At 37.0% G+C, this 16929-nt stretch overlaps 1 protein-coding gene across 2 annotated transcripts in view; it reads left to right on the top strand.

Moving 5' to 3' along the window:
• tnr (tenascin R (restrictin, janusin)) overlaps positions 1–16929 on the top strand; it is a 157943-nt gene that overhangs the window by 47727 nt on the left and 93287 nt on the right. For both annotated transcript variants that reach the window (XM_069718325.1, XM_069718326.1), the window contains one exon: positions 3765–3817. The gene's annotated coding sequence lies outside the window, so the exon portion shown is untranslated. The remainder of the gene's footprint in view (positions 1–3764; positions 3818–16929) is intronic.

Genomic DNA, 16929 nt, shown 5'->3' with positions numbered 1-16929 from the left:
GTTTATTGCAATTTAGTTCATTTTTACTGCTGAAAAAGTTGAAAAGAATTGAAGTACTTCTCTAGCGTCATGTTTTCTGTACTTTAAAGGAGGCAAAGTAGCTCATCATCATATATTGTTAAGCTGGACAGCTGATGTGTATGCCATCAATGTTCATGTTATTTCTGACAAAAGAGTCATGCGATGTTCAGTATATATAATTTAACTAAAAGGATGTCTCATTTACAACTAGTTTCCCCTCAAAATTTGGTAATTACATCCCTGCGCTCATGCTCTTCCACGTGAATGATCAGGGTAAAAACAGTAGTGAATCCATCCCCCGGAGAGAGGAAATTTACACAACATTTCTCATTTAAGCTGGTACAGTGTGAGCCCATCCCTCCCCTGATAGGATGGTGACTAATTCTGATCAAATAGATTGAATATAGAATTTTCATAATTAAATGCAAATCAAAAATTTAAGTGATATCAAATGACTCTACAAAAACAATGACATGAAGTATTTTTTGTGTCATAATGTGTCTTCGTTCAATCATATTTTTTTAATATATATATATATATATATATATATATATATATATATATACTGGAAAAATAAATGCCTTTCTTTGGTCTGCATTACTGGTTGTGCTCATTGTATAAAAAAACAACAAAGTTACAAAAAATAGTAATTGTCCAGGATAAAGTGGGTACAGAAGATGGGATGAATAAATGGATGAATGGATGGATAATTACATTGTAATAAATGTTGCTACTTTATAAAGATCCAAATTAAGGAAGTGACTGCAGAGTACTAACAAATCACTGCAGACTTGTGTCACTGCAGTGACTGCTGTAATGGATTTCTGCGATAGTGTAATTCTTCAGCTTCCTGTTTCCTCCTCTGTGTTCGTTCTGCATTGACATATGATAGATGAAAGATAAAAACAGGACTGTGCTTTGCAGTGATTTTTGCAGCTATTTTACAGTGTACATGTGTGAAGTGTGGCGCCCGTAGCTGCTGCTGTTCACTTCCAGTTCCAAATTTAAATCCCAGTGAGGAGCTGAGTGAGGGCCGTTTTATGTCACTTTGTTTTTCTGTTTTCAGGGATTGGGATGTGTGAAAATTAACCAATCATCGCCTTCTCTTAACATCTGGGATTTTTGTCTTTGTCTCACCTCCCACACATTTCTCTCATCATCCTCTTTTGTTCTGTGAGTCGCTGTTGGATATCCCCAGGAATTAATGAAGTGATAAAATTAAAGCACACACACACACACACACACACACACACACACACACACACACACACACACACACACACACACACACACACACACACACACACACACACACACACACACACACACACACACACACACACACACACACACACACAGTTATTTCCATAACTTCAGAGGACATTACATTAACTTACATTATTTCCTAGAGATTTATGTTAACTCTTAACCATTACTACGACTTGCGCAACCTAACCAATTCTAAAAACTAAAACGTAATGGTTCATGCTTTGGGGACCCCCTTTTTTTCCCAAAAGGGGAGTGGGGCCCCACAATGGGAGTGTGTAAACATACGATATATGTGTCCTCACTATAACAGTAACGCAAGTGCACACACACCACCATCTATTTCTCTCATTAAAGGCACGACCTGTTGCGACAGCAGATGTGACTGGATGTATGTCAGATAGTTCCTCTCGCACTCTCTGTGAATATGAATGTATAATTTACCATCTCCATCTGTAAATTACCTTACTTATTTCTTAGTTTCCCTGATTCATTTTAAGGGTTCTTTTTTTAATCTTTTGTAACTAAACTAAACAAAGGGGGACATCCTCCAACAGATTTACTGGGCACAATAACATGTTTAATGCAGCAGAACAATAGATGGCACTCTGCCCAATAAATCTAAAAGAACACTCCTGAAAGTAATCATCTGTAAAAAAAAAAAAAAGAAAAAAAGAACCCTGATGAAAAAAAAAAACCTGATGAATTGATAAAATGTGATGTGTCACTCAATGAGAGCAGCTAGAACTCAAAAAACGGTATGTTTTCCTAAAAAAAAATCTGACCCTGTCTCTCTGCTTTGGCTTGTTTTTTGTATTTCTGTATTTTTTAATTTTTCTTTCTCAGGCATATTTGCCTTCCCATTGTCTGTTGAGGTTGTAGTGTGAGCCTGTAATTTACAATTACAAAGTATCTCCTTTCATCTCTTAAAAACCTCAAAATGTTGGCACAGTATTGAGCTAACATACTTTCCATGTTGCTGATGTACATGTAAGTTTTTGGTGTGTTGTGTCTATGCTGTTTTCCCTCTCTCTCTGTCCTTGTGAAAATTCATTTCACTTGCATCTTATTTGCTTGTGGGTGTTGAGACAGATTAAATCAGAGTATGAAGCTTTACAAAATGACCCCACGTTCAGCTGAAACCTCTACAGCTGTGCATTCATGTGTTTTTATGTACATGTCTACATACAGTATACACAGGCACTGAAAATATACATTTAACAAACACTTGAACTTGACCAAAAGCTGATTGTAAGTATAAGTGCTGGAACAATATGGCAGGATGATTAGGATCACGAGAGGGGCTCATAAGATGAGTGCCTTATGTAACAGGAAAGGTTATGTCGCGTAGTACTCTATCACGCATCTACTGCTTCCATTAAAAAGCCTCTTTTAAGTGTTGGCTCATTTCAAGTATAAAATCATAGTATAAAAATACTATTCGACTTTCATTGGGAACTGCGGTATTACATACACACACACACACACACACACACACACACACACACACACACACACACACACACACACACACACACACACACACACACACACAGAGAGAGAGAAAGACACAGAAAGAGTCAGAGAGACCCATTCAAGCTGTAAACTTGGACTCAACAAATGCTATCACACAATGATAACCCTGGCCTTTGACAAATCTGATGGAAAGCATGTCTTCAGCTATCGTTATTGAGATGAGTGCTGCTCTGAGTTTGCTCTGCACGTCTAACACAAAACTTATTTTGTCCTGTGGATTGTTGATCAGGGGATGGACTGCTGGCTTGGTGCTTCGCTGTGCATAGCTGTGGTAGACTTATGATATGTTGACTTTACCTGTCAGAGCTCTGCACCTTGTTTTGTGGATTTTTTTGAAGGAGTTCCACACAGAACTTTTTGCATTAGTCTTTGCATGTTTCTCCTGTTTGTACCTTTGGATCTCCCTAATCAAACTGAGGCCACACATGTTTTTACTGGAGCCTGGTTATAACGTTGTAGTTGTTGTTCTCCTGCTTTTGTTGGTTAGCAAACAGCTTTTAGGTGCATTATCACCACCTTCTGGTGGTAGTAACGCATTGGCAGCAGGTGGCGGTAAAAATAAGGGTAAATATATATTTTTTAAGACAGGACGATAGTCACATAAACTATTCGATCATCTCATGATTTAATGAGTATTTGAACATTTCGAAAGTGCTGACCTATATCTACTGCTTAGTTTGTTTTAGGTTTTGTAGTTGTTGTTTTTTGTTTTGTTTGGGGTGTGAATATTTAGGGAGTAATTGTAGGACATACTGCATGTGATGCAGTTTTAATGCCTTTTTAATGGATGGGCTTTGATTACAAATCTTTTTTCAGAGAATAAAATTTGATTTTAATTGTCTCTGTTTTCTCCAGTTCCATCTAATGGACTTAAACATACCAAAGCAGGGCCCAGAAACTTACATTTAAATAATCTCAACCGCTCTCCTTTCTGTTGACAGCAACAACCCAGAGACCATCGCTAAAAGGATCAACTCTGCGTGGTGCTCTCAAGGTGAGTTCCAACTTTAAATGCGTGCTACAGCATATGATTGTGTGGGTTCTTGCATAATGTTTGGTACTTTCTTCAATGTGACAAACTGTATTTATGTTTAAGCATATGCAAGAAAAATGTCCAAAGATGTATCAACACACTGTGAAAAACAACTCAGCATGACCTCTCAAATGAATAAAACAACACAAAAAAAAAACCAATCACTCTATTAGCCTTTTAATGTACATATTAATGCTTTTTTGATTGAGGGTGCTGCATGCCTTTTTTCTGTTGATCTTTAATATTTCCTGAAACCCTCTCATATTATCACAGCTTGGGATTTTTGTGTAAAGCATTTTCAGAGCCAGGGTCCATTTGCTGTGTCTCTGTGTCCCTGGATACCCCCGTATCCACATTAGCACTGGAGCACACACTCGAGGAGCTGTTCCAATCACTGTGTGCTGCATATCTCAATGATCTACAGGCACCATTGCTCTGTCTGCATAGGGTTTACTGTGTAGTCGACTCCAGTGAGGTGACGCATTAACTTTTAACTCCTGCAGCAGTATATGGGCCATACTGAATTGAATAATTGGATCCTTTTATGATTTCTGTGCAGAATGTTTAGTGACCTGACTGTCAGTTTTCATCAAGCTCAGTCTTGATTACAGTAACATGTAACACTCCTCTAGTTTAACCCCTCAAACAAATCTAAAGCTGTCTCTTTAGCTGCAGAGAAGGTCTAATGCAGAAAAGCCGTCTCAGAGATGTAATGGATTAGCAAACCAAGTTTAAACTGATGACTCCACACTACTTACCTTAACTTGCAGCCTAGTTTTATGTTCATTTGATACAAGCTTGTATCTGTTCGTGTCTCTCTCCATAACCCTCTGGTAATACAATCAGACAGCTAAGCAAATAGATAGATGGATAAATAGGAAGCTATGTACAGTAGATTGATGGGAGGTCAATAGGAAAGGAATGTGAATAGACAGAAAGGAAGGTAAAGCTGAAGATATAAGAAATGTATACATAGAGAAGATTAATCTTAAGACAGGTAAAATTGACCAGTTTTTCTAATTATAGTTATTTTCAGAAGTACAAGTCCTTCCCTCTCGAAATTACCAAAATGAACACGACTTCATGCTGACAATGATGGAAACACCTGCTGTATTCACACCAACGGGTTTTACAAGAAAAATGTAACTACTTATTAGTGTTACCTCAGTAATTACATTAAGTCTGACTAATTGTTAAAATATGGATCTTAAAACAGGATGCAAAATGTAGTAAAGAGAAATTAAGATGAAGCTAGTCTATCCATACTTCCCAATCTATACTATTTTATCCCATGTCTGTGAGATTAAAGTTTTGAAAATAGAAATTTGAGGGGTTTGCTGTCATCTTCTTATGGTCATTCAAGAGCGCAATCTTTGGCATGTAAAACGAATGACTTTGTACTTTGAAAATATATTGAAAATGAGATCTGTAAAAGGTTTTTAATCATCACTCCAGTGGATTGAATAGCAAGCCAGAAGCCAGACAAAGACAAACCATTAATTATGTGATTTTGTCACTTGTGCTATTAGATGTACTTTTAGACATAGTGTCACCTAGAGCAAGATTTTGAGTTTGACAGCCAGGGACTATTATAGATAACAGTTATGGTAGTAGCAAAGATGTTTTTTTTCTTTACAAGAAAGAGACACCATTATTTAATTCAAAGACATTTTCTATTCATTTTCATTATATATCAACAGTCATTTATAAAAAAATAAATGTATCTTGGTACTTGAACCTCCTTACAAATATCACTGTTTTATTAAATTCTGTTTTGACCCAACGGTGAAGAAAAGTAAGGAGGCAGCACTGCATGTTTGCCTTTCTAATTACTTCTCATAGGAACCCAGCTATTGATTGTTGCAAATGCCTATTGATTTTTAGCAGGACTCTATCTGACGTTTGTGCTAAAAACCATGGGACGAATGACGTCTGTGTCAGTCTGTGACATCAGTTTGTCTTTCAGTGGTAAAGCGTGCATGTGTGTATTTGCATGTGTTCAATGTGAATGGCTCTGAGTATCGCTGACGAATAGGAAAGTTGCTGCATTCCTTTTGGACCCAGCAGCCTAATCGAGAAACATCGATCACGCCAGGGGAAACAGTATGCTTACTTGCACATCGAGATAGCCGAAGGCTATTGGCAAACTGTTTGTTCTCATTGGATAAAATCACAAGACTTCGCTCCCTACGGTTTAAACAGATCACTATGTCAGAAGGTCAGAAGGAGTGCCAAAATTAATCAGCTATTCTCATTCAATATTGTTGGTGACAAAATCTTAGGTGATACTACTGTTCAATACAGATTAATTAATTTTGCCCAAATTGCATATGTTCAGATGACAGTATGTCAAGTTCAAAAGAGTGTTAGCATAAAATAACTGGCTTGTTAAAGCCGGTATAAAAGAGCCACTGGATGTCACACCCAGGTGAGCTTGAAAACAGACAACAAAATGAAAATGCAGGTTTAGAAAGTGTTTTTCTAATATGTACAGCAATGCCTCTTTAACATAAAACCTAATAACTAAAATTACCAAATGCTTCAACAATTAACAGTCCACATCATTCTTGAAACATGGAGAGGGTTTATACTTGCTCTGCCTTTAAAAGTTCCAGGTGCAACAGTTGCTTTTCATACAGTATATCATCCAAGCCCTGTGACACTGACTGAAGTGTAAATATACTGTCTGCAGTTTTTTAAAAAATGAGTTAATTTGAACCAGTAACCAGCTGTTCAATCTTTACATTTGAACCCCCACGTATGACATTGACATTTTCAGAAAAAGAAGAATCTTTTTTATGTCTTTTCAGCCTGAGGCCTTCATGAAGTTATATGTTCTAAGCCAGCTGTACCACATCCAGGATATTGGTTCCAGTCTCTTGATTTTCCAGATTAAGTGTGTGTGATATGAGGTATTTCTAGTGAGGTTCACAGTGGGATCAGTGCTTTACTAGCAAACTGGACACTCAGTTTTTCTTCCTGATCCAATGGCACATGCTGGCAAGCACTAAGTGTACGGTTGATATGGAAAAACTCAGCTGTTTGTCTTGGTCATTTGACATAAGGAGCCAGTGCTAGTAGAGCTTAAAGTCTTCCGATAAAGAATAAACGACGGATGGAGCATTAAAAACAGATCACTCAGTGTGTGTGCCTTTTACCTGTTACACCATCGTCTTTGGATTTGTTGTCTCGGAAAATAGCCTTCTTTTATCATTGTTCCCTCATATCTGAGGAGCTTGAATAAGGCAACGCTCTGTCCTTAACTTCCATTTGAACAAAGTCTCTGTAAGAGAAAGAGAGAGGAAATTACAGAAAGGCAAAGGGACAAAGGTGTAAAAGGGGCATGAAGAAAGTAAGAAAATGTCAGACAAAGAAAGCAAAAGACATGAAAATGGAGAGAAAGACGGATGGAAAGACTGATTGTACGAGAGAGGGCCACGCAGTGCAGCATCTATATCAGGCTTCCGAAGGGTATCTAATGTGATTTGCTTGGGTAATGAGACAGGCAGCCATTTGTAATTTTCAGTGTTAGTTCACTGCTCGTCATGCTTTTTCTATGCTGTGTACCTAAGTCCCCATCCTGATTAGTGACAGGTTGGAGATGTTTATTTTTAGTTGTCTGGAATATACGTAGACAGACTGTGATGAATGGGAATGATCTTCCGTTGTGGCAGCAACAACAGTGGTGGGATTGACTGTAGCGTTGGGAATAATGCTGTCACTTCATCAAACTTCACAACGACAAACAGAGCTTTGTCTGCTTAAAGTTGAGTTTAGGTTTACTGAGATTCTTTGTGATAAAATAAGTGTGCAAATTGATGGCAGGGATAACTGAAGGAGTTACATTTTGTTCAATTTTGCTTTAACTGAGGTGTCGACAGTTTAGTACGCAGTACTACTAGATAAAGCTTGAAATACAGTAGGAGGAGAAGCTAGACTGTTTATTTTTTCAAATTTAAAATCAATATCGTAAGTTTATAATATAAAATATTATCAATAATGGTCTTAATGGGAAATGCTTTCTGTAATATTGTAATTTTTAGTGAAAGTAGGAGTAGAACTAGGGTTTACTCTGACTCAAACTGTTCTCAAATGTATTTTTGTGGTGATTCATTTTGTGTATTAACTTCCTTTTCTGACAGCTGTGGTTGTCATGGGAACAAATGAGGGAATGGAAACAGCCTATATTAGTTTAAAAATGTATTATTTTGTGTTCTAATGGGAACAGCATATCAATGTGTTGTAAGAAAGAAAGAGTGAATTGCTGTAGGCGTCCTGCTGTCCTCATTGAAACCCCGTCTCCTAGAAAATTCATTTTATATACAACTTAATTAGAAATGAAGAAATACTATGTTGGCCATATGCACATGTTTTTACCAATACCATAAGGAACCACTGTTAATTAACCAAGTGAAAAACTTTCTGTACTGAACACATCTGTTAACTTTTCACTGACAGTGTGTTTCAGTGTTTTTGCCAACACTATCCATGCCATCGTTTCATGGTTATGTGCGGGCACCCACAGCACTTGGTTAAGGTCAGAGAAAGGCAGCAGTCTTGGCTTGATATATAAAAAAAAAAAAACTGAATATAATTTGCAACACAAGTTTACTTAATAACATATAACTGAAATCAGAACCTTTGCCGAACCTTGATTAACGTGCTTTTGTTGCCTAAACCTAAAATCACCCAGGACACAGGGTACAAACCCTGAACTCTAGGGTCACAGTCCTGTGCTTTGTTAGCCCAACCATTCACCTACACCAGTTGTCTATAAATTGTGTCCGATAAATAGAAAAAATATGTTGCTAACTTCAAGGAGAAAATACTTGTGCTACATCCTACTGAAATGAGCTATTAAATCAGTTTTTTTTATAGCGAAATATAAATAAAAGGTTCTGTACAATCTGTATAGTACATTTATGCATTAATTAGCTATAAATTAACAGTTAACATTACCCAGCATGGCATGAGGTTTAATTTGGTTGACATTGCCTGATTGACTGCAGAACTCTGTGGTTAGTGGGGCACAGAGAGTGGACCTATTTGATCAGTGGAACAAAGACATAAATGGGGGTGAGTACAGTTTATTCAAATATTCAGATAGCCGGTATATCAATGATTGAAAGTTCAATAGGGCACATTTTGAGCCCTGATTTTACTGTACTGAGCTCATAACTTTTTGCATTTAGATTTCTGTGAAATGAAATGTTGTCAGCTGCATTGAAATAATCTGCAGTTCCCCCAAGGAGCTTCCCTTGTGGCTGACCAACATCACTTGTAATCAATACTGACATGCCCTTTAATTTTGACTGTCAACTTTGGGTTGGTTAAACGTCCTTCCATTTCCTTAGTGGCCTCCGGAGGACATAAATGCATTACCGATATGAAATGCAGACCATGTGACAGAGGCCAGAAATATATTGTATATCCTGATATTGCACTGGCACCGGCCCGTCTGACTGATTTGAGTGACATGTGATCTGCAGCTCCTTTGCAGTCATCTGGGGGTTTAGCTTCTGCTTTTCTGCTCAGCAGATGTGCACTTATATCTGAACAGTGTCTTCATCTTCCAGAGCTCATCTTGACTTCCACAAGTCTAGTTAAGTGCCATATTTTAATAACATTTTGGAGAATGGAAGCTACAACCTGGAAACGCTCAGAAATGATCAACAGCTGACAATTCCTACAGACACTTCTTGACCTGCCTTACAAGTCCTAACAAGTCGACTTTTTTGAAATCAGACAATAGTCAAAAACAGTTTCTCGGCTGAGCAGGTTGAAGAACACTGATTGGAGAGCAAAGAACAATATTTAGAATTCCTTTTTAATGACAGCTAGGCTTCAAACTGTCATACTTTTATGACACTGACCGAATTGCTTCAATACTATCAAGAATCAAATAATGTTTTGTTATTTTGTACAAAAGTCTGATTGCATTCAAACGCATAACTTTTGCTGCATTTATGCAGGAGTAAATCTTATCAGTGTCAGTGATCCATAACAGTTACCATACGTAGACTGTATTGTTTGGCCCGATTATACAGATAAAATCACTCAATATCAGCTTTGATAAATCTTACATTAGAACGCCTTATTTGACTCTTTTCAAACTATTTTATTTGCCACATATCTATCTCAGTTTTGTTTGCTGCTGTAACAGGAGGCTTCTCTTTGTGCAGCCAACAAGCTTGTCTCTACTAACGTGAGACATTTCGGCAACATCTGTTAATTGGACCTACAGAAAACAATATGGGTTACACTCTCCCCCACTAAACTGCATGAAAACTAAAAATGTGTACCATAATGTTAAATGTAATTTTCTTTGTCTTAAAATTGATTTTCCAAGTAGGATGTTTTCGGTGTTCAGGAAACTGCATCAAACTCATGGTATTGGGACCGGTACAGAACATTTTTGAAGTATAACCAGCTCTAGGTGGAACAAAAAGGCCAAATCATGTTATCTAGAATTCTAGTTCAAAGATGAGACCATACTATAACTCCTATTCTGCAGTCTACTTTCACTTTCAATGGTCCTTTAGTTAAAAAAGGGTTAAACTCTTTCCTGTTCCTTTGAGAACAGGTACAGTATTTCATCATTTCTAATTTCACAGCCACTTTCACACTCTTTAATTCTTCCATCTTCATTTCAAACTACTGACAGGAAGGTCTTCCTCTCTGTTAAGCAGCACCAGTTGAGGTCTCTCTTTTTCTTACTTTCACTCCAACCTTCTTCTTTGCCTTTCTTCTTTCGGCACTCACGTCACTTTTTTTTTCCTCTAAGAAGACTAAGTTGAATGGCCCAATAGCATTTAATTGCTGTGGTTTTTATGTGGTCCGCTGAGAAGTAATAGCCACTCAGCACTTCTGTCCACAAGATAGATGCTGGCGATGCTTGTTTGGGAGTTGCAGCGTGGGAGCACACCCAGTGGTTCAGGAAAGTGCAGGTGAAGTATTAAAAGAAAATGGTTCGCTGGGAGGGGAAAAAAAAAAAAAAAAATCCCACAATGGCTTTCATTTTCTTATTGAAAACAAGTCACTGTGGGTCAAGCACACAAGCACATGCTCACACACTGACAGACAAATACAAATCCACACGGACACGCAGGCAGCCACAGCAACACACCTACTACACAAACAGGGGTCAGAGAGGAGCAGCAACTTGTTAGCAGCAACCATTCGCTGTGACCAGTGCAGTAATGCAATTTGGTCTTGCTGTTGGACAGGCCACCATATGGAAGTGGTCACAAGGTGACTCAGACCGACTCAAAAATAGAAACAGCAGGAAATCAAAAGGATTGCCTGGATCCCCTCTATTTGGCCCAGCTCTGGTGTCACATGCTAGACACAAACCCATTATTTCAGAGGACCTAAAACATTAAAATAACCAGTTTTACTCTACCTCTGTGGCTGGGCTTCAAAAGAATACATCACACTCCTTAACACCAGGCAATAATGTCAAATTGTATTAATGATATACAGTAACGCCTAGTTAAAACTATAAATGTAACATATATTTAAACAGTGATAAAACTTGTAGTCCCCTTATTTATCATTGAAAAGCAGTATAAAAGCATGTTCTAAACAGATGATTGCAAACTTTTATTTCCAGTTATAAGAGATAATTATTGTATGTTGACAACTGTGCCCCCATTGGACACATAACCAAGAGCTGGTACCAGTTAACTGAATCACAATATAGTATAATATAGTTATAATAATATAAAATGTATCTCTATAGGCGTTATAATGGCTGAAGAATAATATGACTATTAAATACATAAAGTATCTATAAGGCTGCTTTACTGCTACATTATACCATGTTATAAAAAAATGAATTAAATGTGGCATATAAATGCCAAAAAAGTGGACTTACAAAATTAACAATAATACTAATTTGCAACTTCCTTGCTAAAGTGTATATTGCAGATCTGTTGAACTTGCAGGGAGATATTAAAGTCACATAAAATTCACACACTATCCAAAACCACTTTGGCCTGACATGACAGGAATGTTCATTGTGAAATTATCCATATTTTGGTTATTCTCCTCTAGAAAAGATTTCTGGAATGACTTGGTCTTTTAGTTTGCTAAAAATACGTCCCCTTTGGAACTGTGAGTGCCGTACATGACAGCAGTACACGCTTATATCTAAACGTTAGGTATGCTACATAGAAAAAACAAAATCAAAATCCTGAGAGGAAATTAAGTATGGATCACAGTAAGTGATGTGATTACCTTGGAACCGAACCATGTCAGAAGTTCACTGAAGAGTTTAATTGCTATCTGTGGGATTGGATTTTGTTATTCTCACCGCATGATAGAAATTCAAAATCTAAGTCCATGAAAAAGCAATTACTTGCTTTACTGCTTAACTGTTTAAGAGGCTCTCATTATCTAGTTAAAACCATCCATATTTTTAATTCAAAGGAAGCTCTAATTTGCTTTATTTACCGTCACACTGTGGAGTTTATTTCTCCTCTACGGGTAGGAAGGCAGGCTTGGACTTATTGACATTTAGTGCATCACTAAAATGATCTGTTTTGCCCTGTTTTCTAGTTACAGCTGCTCATCTAATATGATTATATTTGACTGAAACCACATTAAAAATAACTTTGCAACAGTAAATGTAATATTTACTTTTACATTGAATAAAAGAGTCAATTACAATGAATAGAAATAAGATGTTTGTCAAGCAAATGTGACATTAGGTATCTGCAAGAAAGTTGTCTAAAGGCAAAATTAACTTTTGTGAAACTTTTCGTGTGTGACATCCACAGCATGATTGTTGAGCTCCAAAGACTTTTTGGTATGCCATTTAATTATTGCCTCTAATTAAAGGCCCGAGTATAGTGTTAATGCATCACTGGTCATCACTGTCGTGATCATTTGGAGGTTAAAGAAAACTCATTACAAACAAACTTCTCATTACCAAATACTGCTGTTAATCGGTCTTCAGTCAAAGTTTTATCGTTTACTAGTGACACAGCTCGAGGTTTTGTGGAGTTCTTTTTAGTTTCTTGAGAGGATTTAACCATTTTAAGGCCAGCACTCACACGTTTCACCCTAAACAACTTCCCCCCCAAACACAATTTTGCAAGGGCACTGTCGCTGTACCCTGGGCTTAGTAACACCTAAGGCAACTGTGACTGGTTTAAAGAAATACAAACAATACAAATATATACAATTGTTTTTTCCCCCTATATCACTGATATATGAGCGCAGCCAGCCCATTCTCCAGCAGTGTCACAGCACGATGGAGTCAGAGCTGGCTCTGTGAGACAATCTTTATTTAAACACAGGACAGTTTTCAGTCTTTTAACATATGCTAATTGTCTTCCAGTTCATAACGCTGATGTGTGAATGTCCACTGATGTTGCTTTCATTACCAGACTCAGGACAATGGGGATTATTGATGTCTGACTTCAGTAAAACATTGTATTCGTACATCTCCTGGCTGAAAAAATACTTAAATGCATACAGTAGATTAATAAATAATATGGATTGAAGCAAGCTTATGTTCAAAATGTATACATGTGATTTGTAATTTACACTGTAGTTTGCTGACAGTACTGTGGTGGTCAACGGATACATTTAGCCATCCTGAGCCCTCAGCTGGGGCTGCTTAGATATTTAGTCTAGGTTGCCGTAGTGATTTGAGCAAGAGGCAGCCATTTGTCCTAGTTGCGCTGGCAGCATGGTTGCTATCATACATGGAAAACAGCCCCTGGTGAAAATGACTTTCCATTACTTGTGACCCCATCTGTAAATGGCATTCCCACCTGATAGGATAATGCGTTGCCTTGCATATTATCCCGACTGTTTTTTTTTTGGCTGTTGGTGTATAGTGTAAGCTCAGAATGTAGAAATACCTCTCTAAAAATAGAGTAATGTATTCATCTTTTTTCTAGATGTTTGGGTGATGGATGATATTCAGGGGAGCTCTGTGCTTCTGTGGTTTATGTCTCAGGAACCTCGCATGTAAACTAATGTCTTCTCACAACAGTGTTCTTGTCATATTTGTCATGTTGTGTATTCCTATGTTCTTCCCTTGATTATGACATCGTATTGCTGTGCATTCAGCATCTTAGAAGATATATTGATCATATCATTAGCATGCAATGAATGAGAGAGCATGTTGAAACTGATTGCTGCAAAGATGCTTCTGAAAGACGTGTTTTATTGCATAACACACAAATCAATAGTCTCAAAATAACAAATTATCTCGTATCAAGTTCTGTGTTCACAGCTATCTGTCATTTTGTGTGTGTGTGTGTGTGTGTGTGTGTGTGTGTGTGTGTGTGTGTGTGTGTGTGTGTGTGTGTGTGTGTGTGTGTGTGTGTGTGTGGCTTGTTCATTTAGCAAAGAGCACTGAAGCAGAATTTAGTGTCATAACAAAGCAAAAGAATCAATGCAGAAGCACTCTTGATCTTTGTTCTCAGTATAACAGATATCACTGGAGCAAGATGACAGCACAGAAATAGGAAACACAGGAGACGAAGGGGTAAAAAAAAACACGCACAAGACAAAAATGAAGAATGTTCACACTTTTCATTTGTGTTTTAGATGATCATTTTTTGATATTTTGTATTCAAGTCACTGCTCAAACGTTAGGTACATTTTATGGGCAAAAATGGCTCAAGAAGGAGAGGCTGGTCGATATCACGTCATGAGAAGTGAAGAATCTCAGGGTGGTTGCAAGCTCCTGTCACATTGCATGTGTTTTCATAAAGTGTGCTATTCTTTAAGTTATGACTCAACTCTAAATAAACATAATGTTGTCATGAATATGAGGTAATTATACTTACAGCTACTGGATATCACAATATTGTGGTCCACTTAATGTAATAAATTCATGGTTCAGTAGTTAAGCCGGTCATACTTTATACATTATTCGGCGTATGTCCATATTGGTTGCTGTTTAAGTAAACTGTATATAAAAGTGTACATGTGGTGTGTATTTGTGTTGCATTAAAATTCACAACTACATCACTACATTCCTGATATAAAAGCATCAACTGTCATAGTACCAGTAAATTAAATTCTGTTCAGATTAACTTTATTGGCGTTCAAGTTTTCAGTGTGCTATAATGTAGGTTGTATACTCATAATTTTTTTTTTTTTTTTTAAATCAAATTTTTAAGATTTTTTTGAATCTCCTTAATGATAGATAATGTAGGTGGTAGCAGACTGCAAACTCACCACTAGTTGGCACTAAATCGTACAAATCACTCATTTAAGACAGAGCAGAGGGTTTATAGCAATGATGTTGCTGAAATAGAACTCTGACAGACTGAATGAGAGTGTGTATTGTTTTAGTAGTCTATAGAAGTGTATGATTCAGTTTAATCTCACTGTCTGATGTTAAACAAAAAAATGAGGTGCGAGTTGGCACCTAAGTATCATCATCGAATAGGGAGATATGCCAATCGTCCCAGTCCTACTGTATCCGTGCTGGACATGATACTGAAGAGACCACACACCCTTGCTTCGCACCACAGTATTAAACATTTCATTTAGAAATCCTTGAATATTAAATGTATGAAAAAGGTCCCAGGACTCAATGAAACATGCATAGTTGATTCGCCAGTTTTGATTGAATAACTGAGCTAATAGAAAAACTTTTATCAAAGCGCCCCCTCACTTTCCAAATGCAGTTTTGCTCATCGGCAGGCAGAGCCATCTCCTGAGATTATGGGAAGGTCTGTTATTCAGAAGAAAAGGATGTAGTTCATATGCAGTACTCATGCAGGTGAACATTCTTCTTCCTTTTTGCTATTATCCATATAGTCAGTTTAGGAATTGGCTTTGTAACAGTTCTTAGCTGTGTGTCCAGACTAATTCCACAGTAAAAACAAGCTTAAAACCACAAAACACATTGAAAAAACAGGTTACTGCGTGTGGTGAGTTTTAAAATCAATCAGTTTTAAAATCAATTTCAAATCATTACATCAAACATGAGCACAGATTTAACCATTTATTATTCACAGACTGAAAGCTATCATGTCATAACATCACTGGGTACATTTGATATTGCGGCCATGTAAGCAGATGTTTCACCAAGACTTAGAAGCTGTTGTATTATTTGTGTTTTGTAGTGCTACCAATACCCTGCCCCTTCTTATATAGCTTCAATGTTGCAACACTGTGAATAAAGTGACCCCAGCTGTATGTTTTCTGGGAAACATCAGCATGATTTCTAATATTTATGTCCTTATTCTTTGCAATCAGTGTTGCCAGGCTGGAAATCCAGATATTCTAAACACTAATGTTATAGGTTTAAAGTCAGCTTTACTTTAATGTAAATTAAATATGCATGTGACAAAGAAAACAAAGAAAGAAAGAAACACAATGCTTTTTTTTTTTTTTTTTTACCATGCAGTCCAAAACGTCTTACTTCCTTCGAGAAGTTTTCATCCTGCTTTCAGACATAAAACATGTTTATAGAGAAAGCTCCGAAATGAACCCTGTTAAATTAAATACATTGGCACTGAACTTAAATTGAAAATTATTATCCAAAATAAGGGGTCCTATAAAAGATCCTCTGAAACGTTTGATTTTAGATTCCGAGGCTGAAATACAAACACAACAATCAGAACCAGGACTGTTGAAAAGCCACATAACCTACGTTTTTTACGTAATAATTTTACCTGAATTCCTCTTTCTTTTCCTAACAACTACCCCAAATGCACTACTGCGTGTCATGTGCTATAATGACCTAATAACATCTTTGGTCGATAATTTGAAAGTCACATTATATTGTCATGTGCACAGTTTCTATCATTGGCAAAGGAATAATTAATTCAATTCAACTTTATTTATATAGCGCCAAATCACAACGTAGGTTATTTCATGGCACTTAAGATATGTTGCATTTATACATCAATCTTCTATTTTACATGTGTCATATTTATTTATGGTAATCCTAAAGAAGAAAATCCTCAAGCATAATAAGTGCAGTAGCTAAAAAAAAAGAAGGAAAAAAAGAGTGCATCAATTTAATTTTTATCATGAGACCATGGGATAATGTGATCGGACACTTTCTCTGGGACTTGACTGTCCCACAGTTATTT

Source organism: Brachyistius frenatus, unplaced genomic scaffold (genome assembly GCF_029030835.1).
Source record: "Brachyistius frenatus isolate BFR_SWC_R1_liver_20210118 unplaced genomic scaffold, ASM2903083v1 Contig_190, whole genome shotgun sequence".
NCBI lineage: Eukaryota > Metazoa > Chordata > Actinopteri > Embiotocidae > Brachyistius > Brachyistius frenatus.
This window is presented reverse-complemented; position numbering and strand designations above follow the sequence as displayed.